Below are 18,290 nucleotides of genomic sequence, written 5' to 3' on the forward strand. Positions count from 1 at the left end.
TGAATTCAAGGGGCTCTCAGGACTAGAGGAAGGTGATTCTATCCTTCACCTTCAAAGACCTATACAGTATCTATGGTAACTTGGTCCCAACTAAGGCAGCAGAAAATCTCTTTTAAATAATAGGTTTTCCTGTATATAGCTTAAGAAATAAAACCTTACCAATTTTGCTGTGCACGAACCCTTTCCCTGCCCACCCCCATCCTGAATTTAATAGGTCCCCTGTTTTTATATTTTCTAACTCTGATCACCACACATGTTCACTACAATAGCAGAGCAGGAGGCGGGGTGCTGTAGGCACCCGTGAGTACATACCTCACAGCAAAGTGCAAGATGGTTGGGCCTGGTTTCTTAGGCAGATCATGGTCAAGAACTCGGTGATCTAACTGCAGCCACTTCTGCTGACCTCTGTAAGGACAAAGCGAAGAAGAGAAAAGTTCATAAACTATTGGGTTGGCAAGGCTGTGGGGAAACAGTTACTTTCAGACAGTGATGGGAGTGTAACCTGCTACAACTGGCAATGAGGCCAATTTAACAATTTCTGTACCAATTATAAAAGCACCTGCACTGAACCAGCATTTTCTTTTCCAGTAGTTTATCAAGATCAACTTGCATATGTTAAAAAAAAAAAAAGCCCATGTATAAAGTTATTTACTGTAGCATTGAATATCTAAAAGGCTCAAAATAACCTAAATGTCCAACAGGGATTATTTGAACAAGGGAATTTAAACTGAGAAATGAAAAGCAAAGCAATTATACACAAGATGGAGTGTATCTTTACAAGCGTATTCTGAACAATTTTCAGTTTCCAATATATTAAATGGAAAGATAAGATGTATAATTGTGAGAACAGTATCTCATCATTTTTAAATTAAAAAGTATAAATATATAACAGCTATATATCTCTTTTTACATATTTCTCTTCATGTAAAATATCTTTATATGAATATAAAATCTGAGAAAAATAAACTGATAATAGTGGTTGCTTTTAGAGGTAAAAACCTAGATGTTAATATATAAATCTTTAAATTCTTATTAAATCTGAAATCTGAAATAATTTAGTCAAGAGGAGAAAAATTTCTGGTTTAATGAAATCAGACCCAGATAACAATACTATAGCTTTAAAAACATATAGTATCACATACTCTCTAGGGCTGCTATTTTTTGCTATATTATATGTATTATATGTATATAATATATATAATATATTATATACATTACATATAGACATAACCTAAGTATATAATATGTAATATATTTTATATATAATGCATACATATTAGGGACTTCCCAATATTTAAGCTTGTATTTGTTTATTTATTTAAGATGCTCATAATGTTCATGGGTATAAATAGTCTCCCTAAATTTTGACCTTACAGGGATCAAATGAATTTATGACACTGGCTCAGGATTGTTAGTATGACTTTTTTTTAGGAATGTCCAACAAAGTTCATCCATTTTAGAGTATAATTTCGCAGAGAGCAGAGACTCTGTTTTGCTCACTTACATCAAACATAAGAATATGTGATAGTGGAGAGATGTCAAATAATTAAAAAAAAAACCCTAAATGGACTAGAAGACATTTCCAAAGCTATTTTATCTTTGAGTAAACATTTTTTTAAAAACCCAGAAAACTTTAAGTTGTATTCATTGTAAGTAGCTAGAAATGGGCATAAACAGCAATAGTAGTAGTAATAATAGCCACCCCTTATTGAGCCACTACTCTGTGCCAACCAACAAGTTGGAATTTTTAATATACTAACATTATAATTTACGTAAGTCTGCAAGGAAAGTGCAGAACTGGTATTTGAAAGCAGAACATTGAATAAAGAGGGAAATATAAAGAGACTTTTTGTTGATATCTGTCACTTACTAATGTTTTCACTGAAAAAAAATGTGCCTTAGTTCATGTAATTACATGGTGAGGCTTCTGACAAATGTCCCTAGCTTTCTTTGAAATTATATTATGGAGATAAATAACCTTACGTGAATGACATAGGAGATGTTCCCAGATCTACTACTTTTTTTTTGAAGATTTATTTATTTATGCATACAATAACTGGGGTACAGTCCTGAGGTTCAGGGGAGTGAGAGGATCCACCAGAGAGAGATCAGGGAACAGAACAGGAGGACTCACTGAGATGCACTGCTGAGGGGAGCAGAGGGCGAGATAGGAGAGGTCTGCTGCGCCATGTGGGTAGCTCCCTGGCTGGCTGGGAATCAAACTCATGTTGCAGTGGTTGGCAATAGCTTGATAGTGCTGTCTTTAACCCCTGAGCCAACAGGTTGCCTCAGATCTACTACTTTTATGTGTAAAAATATAGGAAGATAGGGGACCGGAAAGTTAAGAGATTTTTGCACTCCATTTTCAGTCATATTGTGCTGACTTAAAGACATAAGCTATGTTTATGATATTCAAATGTGTATCTTAAAATACATAATATTGTGTAGTATCAGGTCTCAAAAGTGGTCTTACAGAAAATGAGATCAATTTCAATTTGACTGTTTTGCTTTTATATAGGAAAGATGTCCAAGAATGTTAAAGAAAGTGGTATAATAAATCAATTATATAAACCATAGAGACTAACTCAAAACACTATTATATGTGGTGAAAATTCATAGATATCATCCTAGAGATATATAGAAGATGTTCTAACAGGGTTAACCCTTTGGAAGAAACTAATTGGAGTGAAGAGGTATCCAAGGGGAGGCCTCAAACATATTAAATGCTTCTATATGTACATGTAATATAATTTTGACAAAAAATTATAAATAAATTAGATTTAAAAAATCCATTATCTTACCAATAGGATAACATAAATACAAAAAGTGAGAATTACCCATAATTCTATCACTTAGGTATATAACCAAGGTTAACTAACATTGTTTCATAGTCATAGGGATTAAACTGCGATCAAAAGCACTTACTGCTTATAACTTGTTTTTTTGTCAAGTTTTTCCATCAGCAAATATAATCGATCTAATCAATACCTCAAAAAGACAGCTGAGTCTACAACTTCATCTTTATCAGGCTGTGCAAGCCAACCTTACACTAAGTTTCCCTTTTGGCTAGCATTGTATGAGCCAGAGGCCCATCATCTCATGCTCATGCGAGAGTCATTACTGCCTTGTAAAATATACATTAGTCATTTCTTAATAAACAAACTTACTTTTTTGCATTTAAAGTATACATTTCAATGGTTTTTAGTATGTTTGCATATGTCTACAGTTATTACCACATTAATTTCTTTTTTATTTTCTTACATTGTTGTTCATTTTTACACAGTAATTGGTTTCTCCCCTCAGGTGCAGCCCCCCCCCACTTCTCCCACCACCATATAAATGATGATTCATCACCACAGTCCCTTGTGCTCTTCTCTCCCCTGTTTTGTTTGACCTCTGCCCCCACCCCAGACCCCTTGCTGTATGCCTCAGATCTATGGTCAGCTTGCTAGTTTTGTCTTTTATTTTGACCTTTTGCTCAGTTTTTCCTATGTATGGGATGGTTTCACTTATATGTGGAAGGTAGAGAAACTGAACATAAACAAACTTGATTTAGCAGAATCTTTCAAAACAGGGCAAGACAAAAATGAAATGGATTGCCATTAATTCAAAAGGGCACCTGCACCCCTATGTTTATAGCAGCACTATTTACAATAGCTAAGCTATGGAAACAATCCAAATGCCCAAAAATACATGACTGGATATGTGGTACATATAGACAATGGAATATTACTCAGCAATCAAAAAAGATAAACTCATGCAATTTGCAGCAACATGGATGGAGCTGGAAGGGATCATGCTCAGCGAAATAAGCCAGAAAGAAAAAGAAAAATACCGGATGGTCTCACTCATAGCAGGAATTTAGAAAACCTAAATAAGGGACCAGGAAAAATAATTACACTGAAGTAAAAATCAAAATCAACAAGCAACTATAAACCAGAGACAAATTCGGGGGGGGGGTGGGGTAAGGGGATGAGGAATTAGGGTCAAAATAAAGGGGGTGGGAATTGCATGGGGAATATACAAGATGGCAATGCATACATTGTGCAAAAATGAAAATGATGTAAATATATAAAATAAAAAAGAACAAAAAAATTAAACATTAAAAAAATGTTAAACATTAAAAAAAAAAGAAATGGATTGAGGGAGATGGACATAATGCAGAACAGAAGGGTGTCTGCTTCAAGAGGTCCATGACTGCCCTCTAGGGGTTAAAGACACCCCAGGCACATGGAATACCAGAAAGCACTGACAACTGTAATCCCACTCCCTCTAATAGAACCATGAATTTGCTTTTGTGGGCCACCATCACTACTTCTATTATGTACCCACACAATTCTATTTTTCTATTTCTTTTCTTGGCCTGTGGAGAAAAGTATAGACACAGTAGCTAGTTTCACTGATGAAATGTTCCTCTTAGCTTTGCCTTAATCTGGTCAAAGGCAAGTGGCTGATGTGGCATCTAGGCTGGAAAATGCAATTCAGACAGCATCTTGGGAGAGATCCGACTCAGTGGTTTATGCGGGGTAGGGGAGGGAAGTGCTGGAAGAAAGTACTTTCCAAAAACATTTAGCAGACAAAGAAAAAGAACTAGACTTGGGACCAAGACATTCCAGGGAGACACCCTTAGACAGAAGCAATTTTCCAGGCCTGTTCCCCAGAAAGGTAGAAATAGCCAATTCCTACTCCTCCCCACCTCCGCCATCAAAAGCCCAGCTCATACTTCTTCTGAAAATAAACACAGCTAGAGCCAGGAGAAACCTTCCAAACTGGTCATAATTCAAAAATAGATGCTGCTGTCTTTCACAGGCAAGTACAGGAAGGACATTTTGAAGCCAGACTTCTTGGAAAGACTTTCGCCATTGGCCACTGTATCCAAGGGAGACAGCTGGAGGAGACACTTGAGCAAGATAGTCTTCTTCCACTAGAGTATTCAGTAAGAAATCCCAGGATAAATGAGGGGGAAGGTGGCCCAAGTCATTTAGGAAGTCATTTATATTATGCCTTTTCTTTCCAAAGAGAAGGTCTTGCAGTCTGTATGTCTGATTTATATGCTGTCTGGTTTATGCATACCTGACCTTAGAGCTTTCCCAAAAGCCTTCCATGTGGTCAGGACCCCCTTTTCCAGGCCACCATGAGCCATGCAGCCTGGGGGACTGGTGACTCCAGTCATAAATCATGTCACTGTTCTGCTTAATATCCTCCAGTGGCCCCAGGGAACCTCCCCCATCCATGTGACTCACCAGACTCACTCTGATCTTGTCTCTTACATCTTACTCTACCATTAGGCCAGTCTCCTCACCAGCGGGGGAATTTCCATGATCATGACCACACTCATGCATCAGCCCACAAAATGAATCTTCCATGGAATGCCATCTCCTCTTCCCTCTTCTTAAAGTCTACCTGGCCTGCCAGTCCAATTTTACTTATCCTTCTATCCTGGTCTTTCTTCAGTCTCCTTCTGAACACTTACTGCACTGATTACTCACATAGGATGATCGCCCCCTTTTATTATGTGCCTGTGCTATAGACTTTGCATATCTTACCAGATTTAATGGTAATACTTTGACCCTATTTTATGAGCCTTATATAGTACATACTATTTGGGTACTATTATTATGCCCACTGTCTAGAGAAAAATCAAGTATTGGTGATGTTAAATAATTGGACTAAGATTGCACATTTACCAAGATTCTTAAATATTTACCTCTTGCCTCACTTTCAACCCCTTATCTTGACTTTTTTTCTTAAAGATAATCACAACAACAAACACACCAAACTCAACCCATCTTGTGCTGGCTTTCTCTGGAATGCCTCCCCAGACTTCCATAGAGCTGGCACTTGCTTTTTTATTATAGAAATCTTCTTGGCCCTTGTCTAAAGCTTACCCTTAGTTTCTTATTGATTATGATGATGATTGTGGCCTCTTATGTTATATTCTTCAAAACATTTTATTTGTTTTCTTATTCTGCTAGATCATACCACTGTAATATAAACTCCACTAAAGTAAGAACTTTGTGTTGTTTTCAGTTGATCCCTGAGACCTATAACCATAACTATGCTGGTATCTCATGGGCACTCAAGAAATATTTTTTGGATGAAAAATTTACTCTAATATTCATGCTTTTAGCTTCTATGTCATCTCTATATTGGAATCAATAGCACTTATGGTTTATACCATATAACTTAGCCATGTATTTATGTCTTATAATGTTGACTATTACGTCATTCACATACAGATTTGACCTCTGTGTGTGTGATTAATCACTGATTCGCATGAACCAGTCGTTCATAGTGGGAGCTTGGTTGTTGGACACCTGCATTTCCTATTTTGTCCAGCAGGGGACTGACCGTACAGGTTCTCAAAGGGTGGCCGAGTGAACAGATAAATCTGTGATTCAGAGTGAGGTGGGTGATATCAAGTGCATTTTCTGTTTTGTCAAACTCTATTTCAGAGCCATTCTGAGTCTGATTTTTTTGTATATTTTGCATAAGTTTTTGGATTTTTCTACCTCTCCGGACAACTCAGCTGCCCAGCTGGCTCAACCCACTCAAGTTCTGGGCCTGCTGTCATTTCTGGGAGGTCTTGCAGCCCACCCAGGATGGAAATAAACAGAAACTACAAGGTGTTAAAAACAAATTAACCCATTCATGAGATTACTCTATGCCTGATTAAACTGAAGAGTTGAAAAAACATTGAGACTGGGAGAGCTATGGAAAGAATGCTGGGTGGTTGGCTAATATACTTTGTGTCTGGAATATATATTCACTTGAACTTTAATATTTGAAGAGCTCTTTGGAAATTATCCCCACAAAGGGAAAGAATTCCTCTGATAAATGTAACAGACTGCACATAATGTAGCCAAATCAGGCAGCTTTAAAAACAGACACATACACATACTCAAATATACACTCAGCAAAGAGCTGGTAAAACCAAACATAGTTGCTTACATGGAGTTTTATTTTTATTTTTTTTTTTTTTTTAACTCTCATTTCAGAGAGGATTTAAGTCATTGACAAATACACACAATACCCAAGTTAGCATAAAAAATGGAAACAAAGTCAAAATAAGATAGTAGAGAGGTAACATACAATGGACCAACTTGAAAGTTAAAAAGTGCCTCCCTGGAGTGCAAGGGGTTAAGTGTCAGCACTATGAAGCAATCCGCAGTTACTACAGCATGAGTTCAATCCCCGGCCAGGGAGGTGACCCACATGGCCTGTCAGACCTCTCCTGTCTTGCCTGCTACTCCCCTGAGCCGTGTATTTCAGCCAATCTGCCTGTTCTGCTCCCCAATCTGTCTCTGGTGAATCCTCTCACCCCCTGCACTCCAGCTCTTGTATAAATAAATAAATAAATCTTAAAAAAAAAAAGTGCATTCTACACTAAATTACATCCATATATTTTGGGTGGGCCATGCATCGTCCCTTAAACATTCTTGCCTCCAACACCAAACCATTAACTCAGTTTCCAAATACAAGTGAAGGACAATCTAGTATTTCTATTATTGATATATAAGCGAAATAAGCAAGCACCACTGCATTCAAAGAAATATGTAGATAGACTATGCAAGAATAACAAAATAATTGCAACAAATTTCTGGGACATTTGGGACAATATTTTGATTTTTTAAAATGGTCGATAATCCCTTTGCAATAATCCTCAGAGAAAAATATTGTTTTAAACAATCTTTACACAGGACATAATTCTATTTTTTGGAACATTTCCTCCTTTCATTTTTTTGCTTATTGTGAATGATATTGAGCAGGTAGCCCAGATGAAAGCCAAAGAAATATAAGCTTTAAATACTTACGTGTCATCTGTAAATGTGATTCCAAAATACTCCTTTTCTTTCAGGTTGAAATGTGAAGCCACGAGGTCCAGAAGCTCTCTTGACAAAAGTTTGGGCTGTCAAGATAATAATCTGATTAGAGACAATTTGGTTGCCTCTCTTTCTCTCTCTTATTGCTACCAACTTCCTCTGTCCCAAATAGTTTAAAGCAGCTTTTGTTTTTTATACCTAACCCTTTTGCTGCTGGAATTAATCTACTCAGTTTATTCTCTAAGAAACTGGGAAGGAGAGGAAATGGGAATAGGAATATCAATCAGATTATCCATTCATATATTTATTTGCAATTCAGTTCAATACCTTATTTTTTTCCCTCTAAGCTAATAGCATGCTTACTAGTGCACTGGTTAAAATCAAGCTAGATTACATGGATGAAATCTCTTGGGAAAAGGGTGTGCTGGAAAATACTCCAATATTTTGGAAAATCCCTAGTATGTTACTAGTGGGGAATAAGCTTTACTTGGTGGGGGCTAGTTGAAAAGGCTCAAGATCCAAGACAGAACTATTACTACTGCTGCTGCTGCTGCTACTACAAAATAGCAGTAGTTTTTATTATTGTGGTGCAGTCCTCATATCCATTTGTAACCCTAACAATGAGCCTATGAAGTAATGGCTCTATTTCCACTTTATTATTTCATTTTATTAAAAATATATATATATATATTTTACATTTTTTTTTCCACATTGTTTGCTTTTTATAGATGAGCCAACCAGGTGCTCGCTTCGGCAGCACATATACTATAGATGAGCCAACCAAGCACCTCTCTCAAAGTTACAGTTCGGGCAGGGATTTGAAATCCGTTCTGTCTGATTCCCAAGGGTGACTTTTCCATCTCTCTCTAGGAATGGAGTAATTGTACCCACTGTGCAAAATCTTGTCCATAGTACTTGCTGAGCACCTAGTTAGAAAAAAGGTCTAAACTATAAGCTTTTGAGAAGCACTGGACCTGGTAGGAAAAAAAACAAAACAAAAACAACATGGCTTGCAATCAGCCCGGATGTGCAGAGAGGATACTGGATTTGCAGGAATGGGAAGAAAAGGGGGGCTCACAGGAGGGCATTCCAGAGGGGTTTATTTGAACTTTGCTAAAATGATTTAGGTGTCAATACTGTGGTTTGAGGTTTGGTTTGCTACTGGGGAAGAAAGAATGGCCATGCTTTAAAAGGAAGGGAGAGAGGGAGGGAGGGAGGAAGGGAGGAAGGCAGACAGGGAGGGAGAGACAGATGGAGGGAAGGAGGGAAGAAAACTAATCTAAACAACAATGGTGATACCATTGTTGATGATGCTGTTTCCATTCTAATGGAAGCTCGTGCATAGTGGGCTAGGATGACCTCAGAAGTGAGAAAGGAGAGAATTCTAGCCTTAACAGGAGGTGTGGCTCTCAGAAGGGACTTCTAGGACTCTGAGTCTAGAGTGATAGGCAAATAAAAAGAGAAGCATCAACAATAAAAGGTCATCACTCAACATGGTCAATATAATTTATGAAGAGATTTTATTCACATATATAATCTAGCTTGGTTTTAACTATAATTCTGTGAGGAAAACTAAGCAATCTTAATGCAAGTTCACAGCTGATGAAACTGGATTTTTAATTTGAACAATGTTAGAAAGTGGCAGAATGCAGATTCTCAGCTCAAAAATCACCCCTATGGATCGCACCGTGATCTATTTACTTAAAGAGGGTGAGAGGCACTTGCTGGGTGTCACACAGCTACTGACAGTCAAAGTTGAGACTGGTATCCAAGTGTCGCTGAATCTATCTCTGGCCTGCAATTACTCTTACTTACAATTACTCTTACAAACTCAAACCCAAGTTTTCTGATTGAAACTGCTTTTCTCTGCTTAAGCAATCCTGAGTTTTGAGGCACAAATGAGCAAGCCACAGGTCATGAGGCCCACAGAAGTACCAGGATGCGGTCGCTGTGTGGGGGACGCCTACCTGAACCAGCAGCTCCAGTCTCCTGTCATCCAGGAGGTGCACCTGGCAGTGCCTGCCCTCAGTCATCTGTGGGGACAAGATAGCAAGAGTGGCATCAGGTTTGAGGTTGGCAAACCAACCCCTGAACTCAATTTATAACTGGTATTACATGTGATGCAAAAATTGTTGCATTTGAGTTAACCAAAAGGCTTGGTCATAAACAGATTTACTATAAGGCATTAATTTTTGAATATATTTTTTATTATTTTCCTATTTTTTAGCTTTTGTATTTAAAAGGAAAAGAAAGAAAGGCAAAGATGACCCATATATTGAGAAAGTAATGCCTGTATAACAGCATACAAGATTATACTGTGGAAACAAGGTTTCCTTCTAGTGGAAACTTGTTTTCTTTAATCAATATTTTATTTTAAAGATTTATTTATTTATGCATACAAGAACTGGGGTACAGGCCAGAGGTATGGGGTGGGGAGTGAGAGGATTCACCAGATACAGAGTGGGGAATAGAATGGGCAGATATACTATTTCAGCAGCGGGCGAGACAGGAGAGGTCTGCTGCACCATGTGGGTAGCTCCCTGGCCTGGGATCGAACTCATGCTGCTGTGGCTGCAGATAGCATCATAGGTTGTGTCTTAACCCCTTATGCCAGCAGGGAGGCCCTCGATATTTTATTTTTCAAATGGAAATGTCTTTATATTTATTGGTGGATTAAATAAATATGATCATGTACCACTATAAGACAAAAAGATATGAACTAAAGTCTCCACTGTGGCAGTTTCTGGCCCTATCACTACAACATGAGAATAATTAAGAACAGTTAAGGGCCTCCCTTGGTGGCACAGGAGGTTGAGCACAGTGCTGTGAAGCTGTCCACAGCATCTGTAGTGCCGGTTAGATTCCGGCCGGCCGAGGAGGGTCCCACATGGTGCCGCAAACCTCTCCTGTCTCGCCCACTGCTCCCCTCAGCAGTGTATTTTGTCAGTCTACCTGTTCTGTTCCCCGCTCTGTCTCTGGTGAATCCTCTCACCCTCCCGTGAATCTGGCCTGTACCCCAGTTCTTGTATAAATAAATAAATAAATAAATATTTTTAAAAAAAGAACAATTAAGATACATAGTGAAGAACAGTGTGATATATACATTTTATCCCCTTTGATGAACTCCTGTGCCAAATCATTTTACCTGCAGAAATCATTCTTTCAGTTTGAGAATTGTCATAGGCCATCCTTTTATATATTAGTATTTTCAGATATATGCAAGTATATGTTTAAATGATACCTTCATAAGTGTCTTACTTCAATATTATTATATTGCATATATTGTTCTGAAACTGTTACTAGTGTTCAATACATATGTATATGTAACTACCCTGAAATTTTTTACATCTCTATATATGAATCTATGTGTGTGTGTGTGTGTCTCACAGTCTCTCAAAACTTTAAGACCTGGAAACTCAGATAGCTATAAACCCAATTTAAAAAGAAATATAGTCCCCTTTATTGAGCACCAAATATATAGTTAGCATTGCTGTAGGCATTTGATATAAATTATGTGTAAGCAGCATAGTCCCTTCTGGGATTGACATTATTATTTAATAGACAAGGAAAATGAGAATCAGAATGGGACAAGCAACTTTCTTTCAGTGAGGAAAATATGATCACACTTACATTTTTGAGTGAATTTTGTTCTAGAGACTAAAAACTGGCTGACATGGTTGGATAATGTATTGTGGAGATACTGCTGCAGGAGCCACTGAGCTGGTGCTTAAGAGGCATGTGTCCTCAGATGTGTTCTTACTTGGCAAAGCCAAGATCAAATACACATATTTTTGGTAAAGGGAACAAATTTTTGTCCCAAGTATTGTGCTGAACACTTTATGTATAGTATCTCATTAAAACTCCACAACCAGGCCTCCCTGGTGGAGCAAGGGGTTAAAACGCAACCTATGGAGTTGTCCGCAGCCTCTGTGGCCGAGTTTGATTCCCAGCTGGCCAGGGAGCTACCCACATGGTGCAGCAGACCTCTCCTGACTCGGCCACTACTTCTCTCAGCAGTATACTTCAGTGGATCTGCCTGTTCTGTTCTCCACTCTGTCTCTGGTGAATCCTCTTGCCCCTCCCCCTAAACACCTCTGGCCTGTATCCCAGCTCTTGTATGCATGAATTAAAAAAACAAACAAACAGGAGTGGGCGGAGCAACATGGCGGCGAGGAGACGCTGCGAGTAAGATCTCCCATTAAAAAAAGTTAATAGGGAGGAAAAGCGGCAGGTCCCAGTGAGAACTGGGACACGGAAGATAAACGGACGACTCCAGCAAACTGCCCGAAGAAGAAAGTGGCCATAAAAGAGGACTAGAAGGGAGGGAAGCGCAGAACCCTGCTCCCCTCCCCTGCCCACAGAGGCAGCACTCTCCACCGCAGAGAGGAGGGAAACAACAAACCAAAACGGCCAACAAGAAAAACGGACACAGCAAGCGGGACTGTGAGTGGAAAGGAACTATTGCAGCCACCACACCCCGTGAACAGGAGCTGAGGCGAACCCTGCAGGATCCGCCGCGGAGGTGAGCTCCAGGCGCCATTAAAGAGAGCCCGCCCCCAGGAGGAGACCAGCACCAGCACACAGCCCCGGCCGCCGGTAAGCTTGCGCGGAAAGTGGCGCGGATCCAGACCAGATCGCAGCTGCCCAGGTCCCGCGCCTGCGACCTAGGCTTGCCGGGAGACGGCGGAGGCCCTCCCTGAGTGAGCAGGAACAAGGCGCCCAGGCAGGGGAGCGGGATTCAAAAGGCGCCATTCCCGCGCCACTGATCTGGGCTACAGCCCGCGTCCTGGAACTGAGGGCTTTGGAACTGAGACCCGGGGCACGAAATTAGGGGCGTGGGTTCCCCACGACGGTGGGGCACAAGGCAGACACAGCACCCCAAAGCCGTTGAGGTGTACCCTACCATCCCCGCTCTGCTCCCTGTCCCACGGGGTGGAAAATCAGCTCCCCAAGGGCTCTAGGAGAGATCTCTGGCGCCACCTAGCGACTTGACCCCAGCACAGGCTACTGAAGGAGCTAGTGGCCAGCTGGGGAGTTAGCCCACACCTGGCTCCTTCCGAACAAGTAGTCTGAGCCCACAGGGAGAGCGAGCACCCACAGCCGGGGCAGACCAGGCGCGCAGAAGAGTGTGCCTGAGACCAGACGCGCAGGGAGTGTGTCCCACATCACCATTTTAGAACAGGGACATTTCTTCAGTAAAGACTACCTGCAGAAGGCTTCCTCAGGAGCCAGAGGCTGCTTGAACTGACAGATGACTCCTGGAAGAACCAGAGGGGAACAGAGAAGCCCACCCAAGATGCCGGCCAGTCCCAACAACACAGTGTCCCAACGCATACGGCAAATTAGAAAACAGACAGTAGGGAGGAGAAGAACCACACGCAACCTAGCAACTCTCCAGAGAAAAAGCACACCACAAAAAGAAAGCCAGCCCCCAGATTGCAAAGACAATAACTTGGAACAATTTCTGAGCCTTCCAGAAAGAGAATTTAAAATTGCCGTGATTAAAAAACTGACAGAAGTCATAAAGGAAAACAATGATAAGGGAAAAATAATCAACGATCAGAAGAATGCAATTGAGTCCCTAGAGAGGGAAAACAATGGTCAGAAGAAAGAAATTGAGTCCCTAAAGAGGGAAGTAAAAGAAATGCAGGAGATCAAAGAATTAATGGAAGAACTAAAGAATTCTGGGAAAAGCAATGAAAGCAGAATAGATGAAATGGAAGAACGAATAAGTAATCTTGAAGACACAGAAATAAAAAGAACCAAAACAGAAAAGGAAAGAGAAGTACGAAGGAAAAAGAACGAAGAAAGACTTCGGGAACTATCTGACTCCATGAGGAAAGGAAATATAAGAGTTATAGGAATACCAGAAGGAGAGGAGAGAGATGTAGGAACAGAGAAAATATTCAAAGAGATAATTGAAGAGAACTTCCCAAATGTGAAGAAGGAGCTGAAAATTGATATACAAGAAGCAAGAAGAACACCAAACTTCCACGACGAAAGGAAAAATACAGCAAGACACATAATAGTAAAGCTCCCAAGAATCCAGGACAAGGAAAAAATAATGAAGCTGGCAAGAGGGAAGAAACAGATAACATTCAAAGGAAAACCAATCAGGCTGACATCAGACTTCTCCGAAGAAACACTACGGGCAAGGAGAGAGTGGAGGGACATAGTCAACAGACTCCAAGAAAACAGATGCCAACCAAGAATACTCTATCCCGCAAAGCTCTCCTTCCTCTTTGAAGAAAGAATATGGACCTTCCCAGACAAACAGAAACTCCGGAATTTCATTGCAACTAAACCCCCACTCCAAAAAATACTACAAGGAGTCCTAAAGCCAGAACCTCAGAGGGACGAATAACAATGAAAGAAGGCCAAAAAAAAAAAGTTATTAAAAGAATAAATAAAATCAAAGGAAAGACAAACACAATGGCAAATACAGATGTTAACATATCAATATTAACTCTAAATGTAAATGGACTAAACTCTTCAATAAAAAGACACAGAGTGGCAGCCTGGATTAAGAAACAAAACCCAACCTTTTGCTGTCTCCAGGAAACACATTTAGCTACAAAAGATAAAAATAGGCTCAAAGTTAAAGGATGGAAAACAATCCTACAAGCAAATGGACCAAAAAAGAAAGCAGGAACAGCTATACTTATATCAGATAAAACAGATTTCAAACTCAAAAAGATAAAAAGAGACCCCAATGGTCACTACATTATGATCAAGGGGACAATACTTCAAGAAGAAATAACACTCATTAACATATACTCACCAAACGAAGGAGCACCAAAATATATCAGACAACTGTTGTCCTCTCTGAAAACAGACATCAGAGAAAACACATACGTAGTGGGAGACTTCAACACACCACTATCAACAATGGATAGATCAACAAGACAAAAAATAAGTAAAGAAACCAAAGCTCTAAATAAGGACCTAGAGCAATTAGGCTTAACAGACATCTATAGAACACTAAACCCCAAAAAAACGGAGTACACATTTTTCTCAAGCGCACACGGATCATTCTCCAGGATCGATCACATACTGGGGCACAAGACAAACATCAACAGATACACCAAGATTGAAATCATATCAACCATCTTTTCTGACCATGAAGGCATCAAACTAGAAATAAACCATAAAAAGAAGGCAAGGAACTTTCCTACCTCATGGAGATTAAAAACCACACTACTGGAAGACCATTGGACTAATGAGGAGATCAAAGAAGAAATTAAAAAATTTTTGAATTGAACGACAAGGAGGACACTAATATCCTAAATGTATGGGATGCAGCAAAAGCAGTAATAAGAGGAAAATATATAGCAATAGAAGCTCACATCAAGAAACAAGAAAGAACGCAAAGAAACAACCTCATCTCGAAGCTCAAAGATCTAGAAAAAGAACAACAAAAAAACCCCAAAACCAGTAGAAGAAAAGAAATAATAAAAACCAAAGCAGAAATAAATGAAATTGAAACTAAAAAAACAATCCAAAAGATCAATGAAACCAAGAGCTGTTTTTTTGAAAAAATCAATAAAATAGACAAACCCTAGCCAGGCTCACAAAGGAAAAAAGGGAGAAAGCACAAATAAACAGGATCATCAATGAAGAGGAGAAATCACAACGGACACAGCAGAAATCAAAAGAATAATCAGTAACTACTATGAACAGTTATATGGAAACAAGTTTAACAATCTAGAGGAGATGGACAAATTCCTACAACTCTACAATCACCCAAAGCTAGATAAAGAAGAAATAGAACACCTAAACAGACCAATTACAATTAGCGAAATTGAAATGGTAATAAAAAACCTCCCCAAAAACAAAAGCCCAGGACCTGATGGATTTACAAATGAATTCTACCAAACATTCAGAGACGAATTGTGCCTATCCTTCACAAACTCTTCCAAAAAATTGAGAAGGAAGGGACAATACCAAACACGTTTTATGAAGCCAACATTACACTAATACCAAAACCGAACAAGGACAACACAAAAAAGGAAAACTACAGGCCAATCTCCCTAATGAACACTGATGCAAAAATCCTCAATAAAATTTTAGCTATCAGAATCCAACAATGTATCCATAAGATAATTCACCACGACCAAGTTGGATTCATTCCAGGGGCACAAGGATGGTTTAACATCCGAAAATCAATCAACGTTATCCAACACATCAACAAAAAGAAATATAAAAACCATATGATAATATCAATAGATGCTGAGAAAGCTTTCGACAAAGTGCAACACCCATTCATGATAAAAGCCCTTGAAATTCTTGGGATACAAGGAACATACCTCAACATCATAAAGGCCATCTATGACAAGCCAACAGCCAGTATCATTCTCAATGGTGAAAAGCTGAAAGCAATTCCATTAAGATCTGGAACAAGACAAGGATGTCCACTCTCACCATTGCTTTTCAATATAATACTGGAAGTCCTAGCCAGGGCAATAAGACAAGAGAAAGACATCCAAGGAATCCAAATAGGAAAAGAAGAAGTCAAACTATCACTATTTGCAGACGATATGATATTATACATAGAGAACCCCAAAAACTCCACAGAAAAGCTAATTCAACTCATCAATCAGTTCAGTAAAGTGGCAGGATACAAAATCAACACGCAAAAGTCAGTAGCCTTCCTATACACAAACAATAAATCTGAAGAAGAAGAAATCAAAAAGACCATCCCTTTTGTTATTGAAACAAAAAAAATCAAATATTTGGGAATAAATCTAACAAAAGAGGTAAAGGACCTATACACAGAAAACTATAAAACACTGTTAAAAGAAATAGAAGAAGACACAAAGAAATGGAGAGACATCCCCTGCTCATGGATTGGAAGAATAAACATTATTAAAATGGCCATCCTTCCAAAAGCAATATACAGATTCAATGCTATTCCAATCAAAATTTCAATGTCATTCTTCAAAGAAATAGAACAATTATTGATGAAATTCATATGGAATCACCAAAAACCCCGAATAGCCAAAGCTCTCCTGAAAAAAAAGAAGGGAATGGAGGCATCAGACTCCCAGACTTCAAACTATACTACAAAGCCATAATCATCAAAACTGCATGGTATTGGAACAAGAACAGACATACAGACCAATGGAATCGAATAGAAAATCCAGAAATAAACCCACAGATTTATGGTCAACTAATCTTTGACAAAGGAGCAAAGACTATGCATTGGAGCAAAGAAAGTTTGTTCAATAAATGGTGCTGGGAAAACTGGGTCGCTACATGCAAAAGAATGAAGCTTGACCACACCTCACACCATACACAAAAATCAACTCAAAATGGATTAAAGAACTAGACATAAGACCTGAAACCATAAAATATATAGAAGGAAATATAGGCGAAACACTACGTGATTTGCACATCAAAGACATCTTTACAGACACATCACCCAAAGCAGTGATAGTGAAGGCAAAGATAAACAGCTGGGACTACATCAAATTAAAGAGCTTTTGCACAGCAAAAGAGACAATAACAAAAACAAAGAGAAACCCCACCAACTGGGAGAACATTTTTGCACCCAACACTAATGATAAAGGACTGATCACAAAATCTGCAAAGAGCTGATGAGACTCAACAACAACAAAGAAAATAATCCAGTCAAAAAATGGGCAGAAGAGCTTAAAAGAAACTTCTCTGAAGAGGAAATGCAAATGGCCAACAGGCATATGAAAAAATGTTCAACATCACTTGTCATCAGGGAAATGCAAATCAAAACTACCATGAGATACCATCTTACACCAGTGAGAATGGCACATATTAAAAAAACTAGCAACAACAAATGTTGGCGAGGGTGTGGAGAAAAAGAACTCTTCTGCACTGTTGGTGGGAGTGCAAACTGGTCCAACCACTGTGGAAAGCTGTGTGGAGATTTCTGGACCTACTAAACATAGAGCTTCCATATGATCCAGCAATTCCACTCCTAGGTATTTACCCAAAGGACACAGAAACATCAATTCCAAAGAACACCTGCACCCCTATGTTTATAGCAGCACTGTTTACAATAGCTAAGCTTTGGAAACAACCCAAATGCCCAAAAATAGATGACTGGATCAAGAAGATGTGGTACATATATACCATGGAATATTACTCAGCATTCAAAAAGATAAACACATGCAATTTGCAGCAACATGGATGGCGCTGGAAGGGATCATGCTCAGCGAAATAAGCCAAAAAGAAAAGAAAAATACCGGATGGTCTCACTCATAGCAGGAATCTAGAAAACTTAAATAAGGACCAGGAAAATGAATAACTATAAGAAAGTGAAAATCAAAATCAACAAAAAACTATGAACCAAGACACTTTTAGGGGGGCGGGGTGGGAGGGGAGGGATTGGGGTCAGAATGGGGGGGCTGCAATTGTATGGGGAATATAAAAAAAATTTATTAAAAAAAAAAAAAAAAAAAAAAACAACAAAAAAACAACTCCACAACCACC

General features: G+C 39.1%; 1 long non-coding RNA gene across 1 annotated transcript; it reads right to left on the reverse strand.

Annotated features, from left to right (window-relative positions):
- Positions 1-316: 316 nt before the first annotated feature.
- On the reverse strand, positions 317-9,852 carry LOC119233337 (uncharacterized). Its single transcript, XR_005122378.1, has 3 exons — positions 9,791-9,852; positions 7,815-7,909; positions 317-405 (listed from the first exon to the last, which is right to left on the reverse strand). It is a non-coding gene; the product is annotated as an uncharacterized LOC119233337 (long non-coding RNA).
- Between the last annotated feature and the right edge of the window lie 8,438 nt (positions 9,853-18,290).

This window comes from Talpa occidentalis, unplaced genomic scaffold, assembly GCF_014898055.3.
Source record: "Talpa occidentalis isolate TD23 unplaced genomic scaffold, MPIMG_talOcc4v2.1 talOcc4.792, whole genome shotgun sequence".
Lineage (NCBI taxonomy): Eukaryota > Metazoa > Chordata > Mammalia > Eulipotyphla > Talpidae > Talpa > Talpa occidentalis.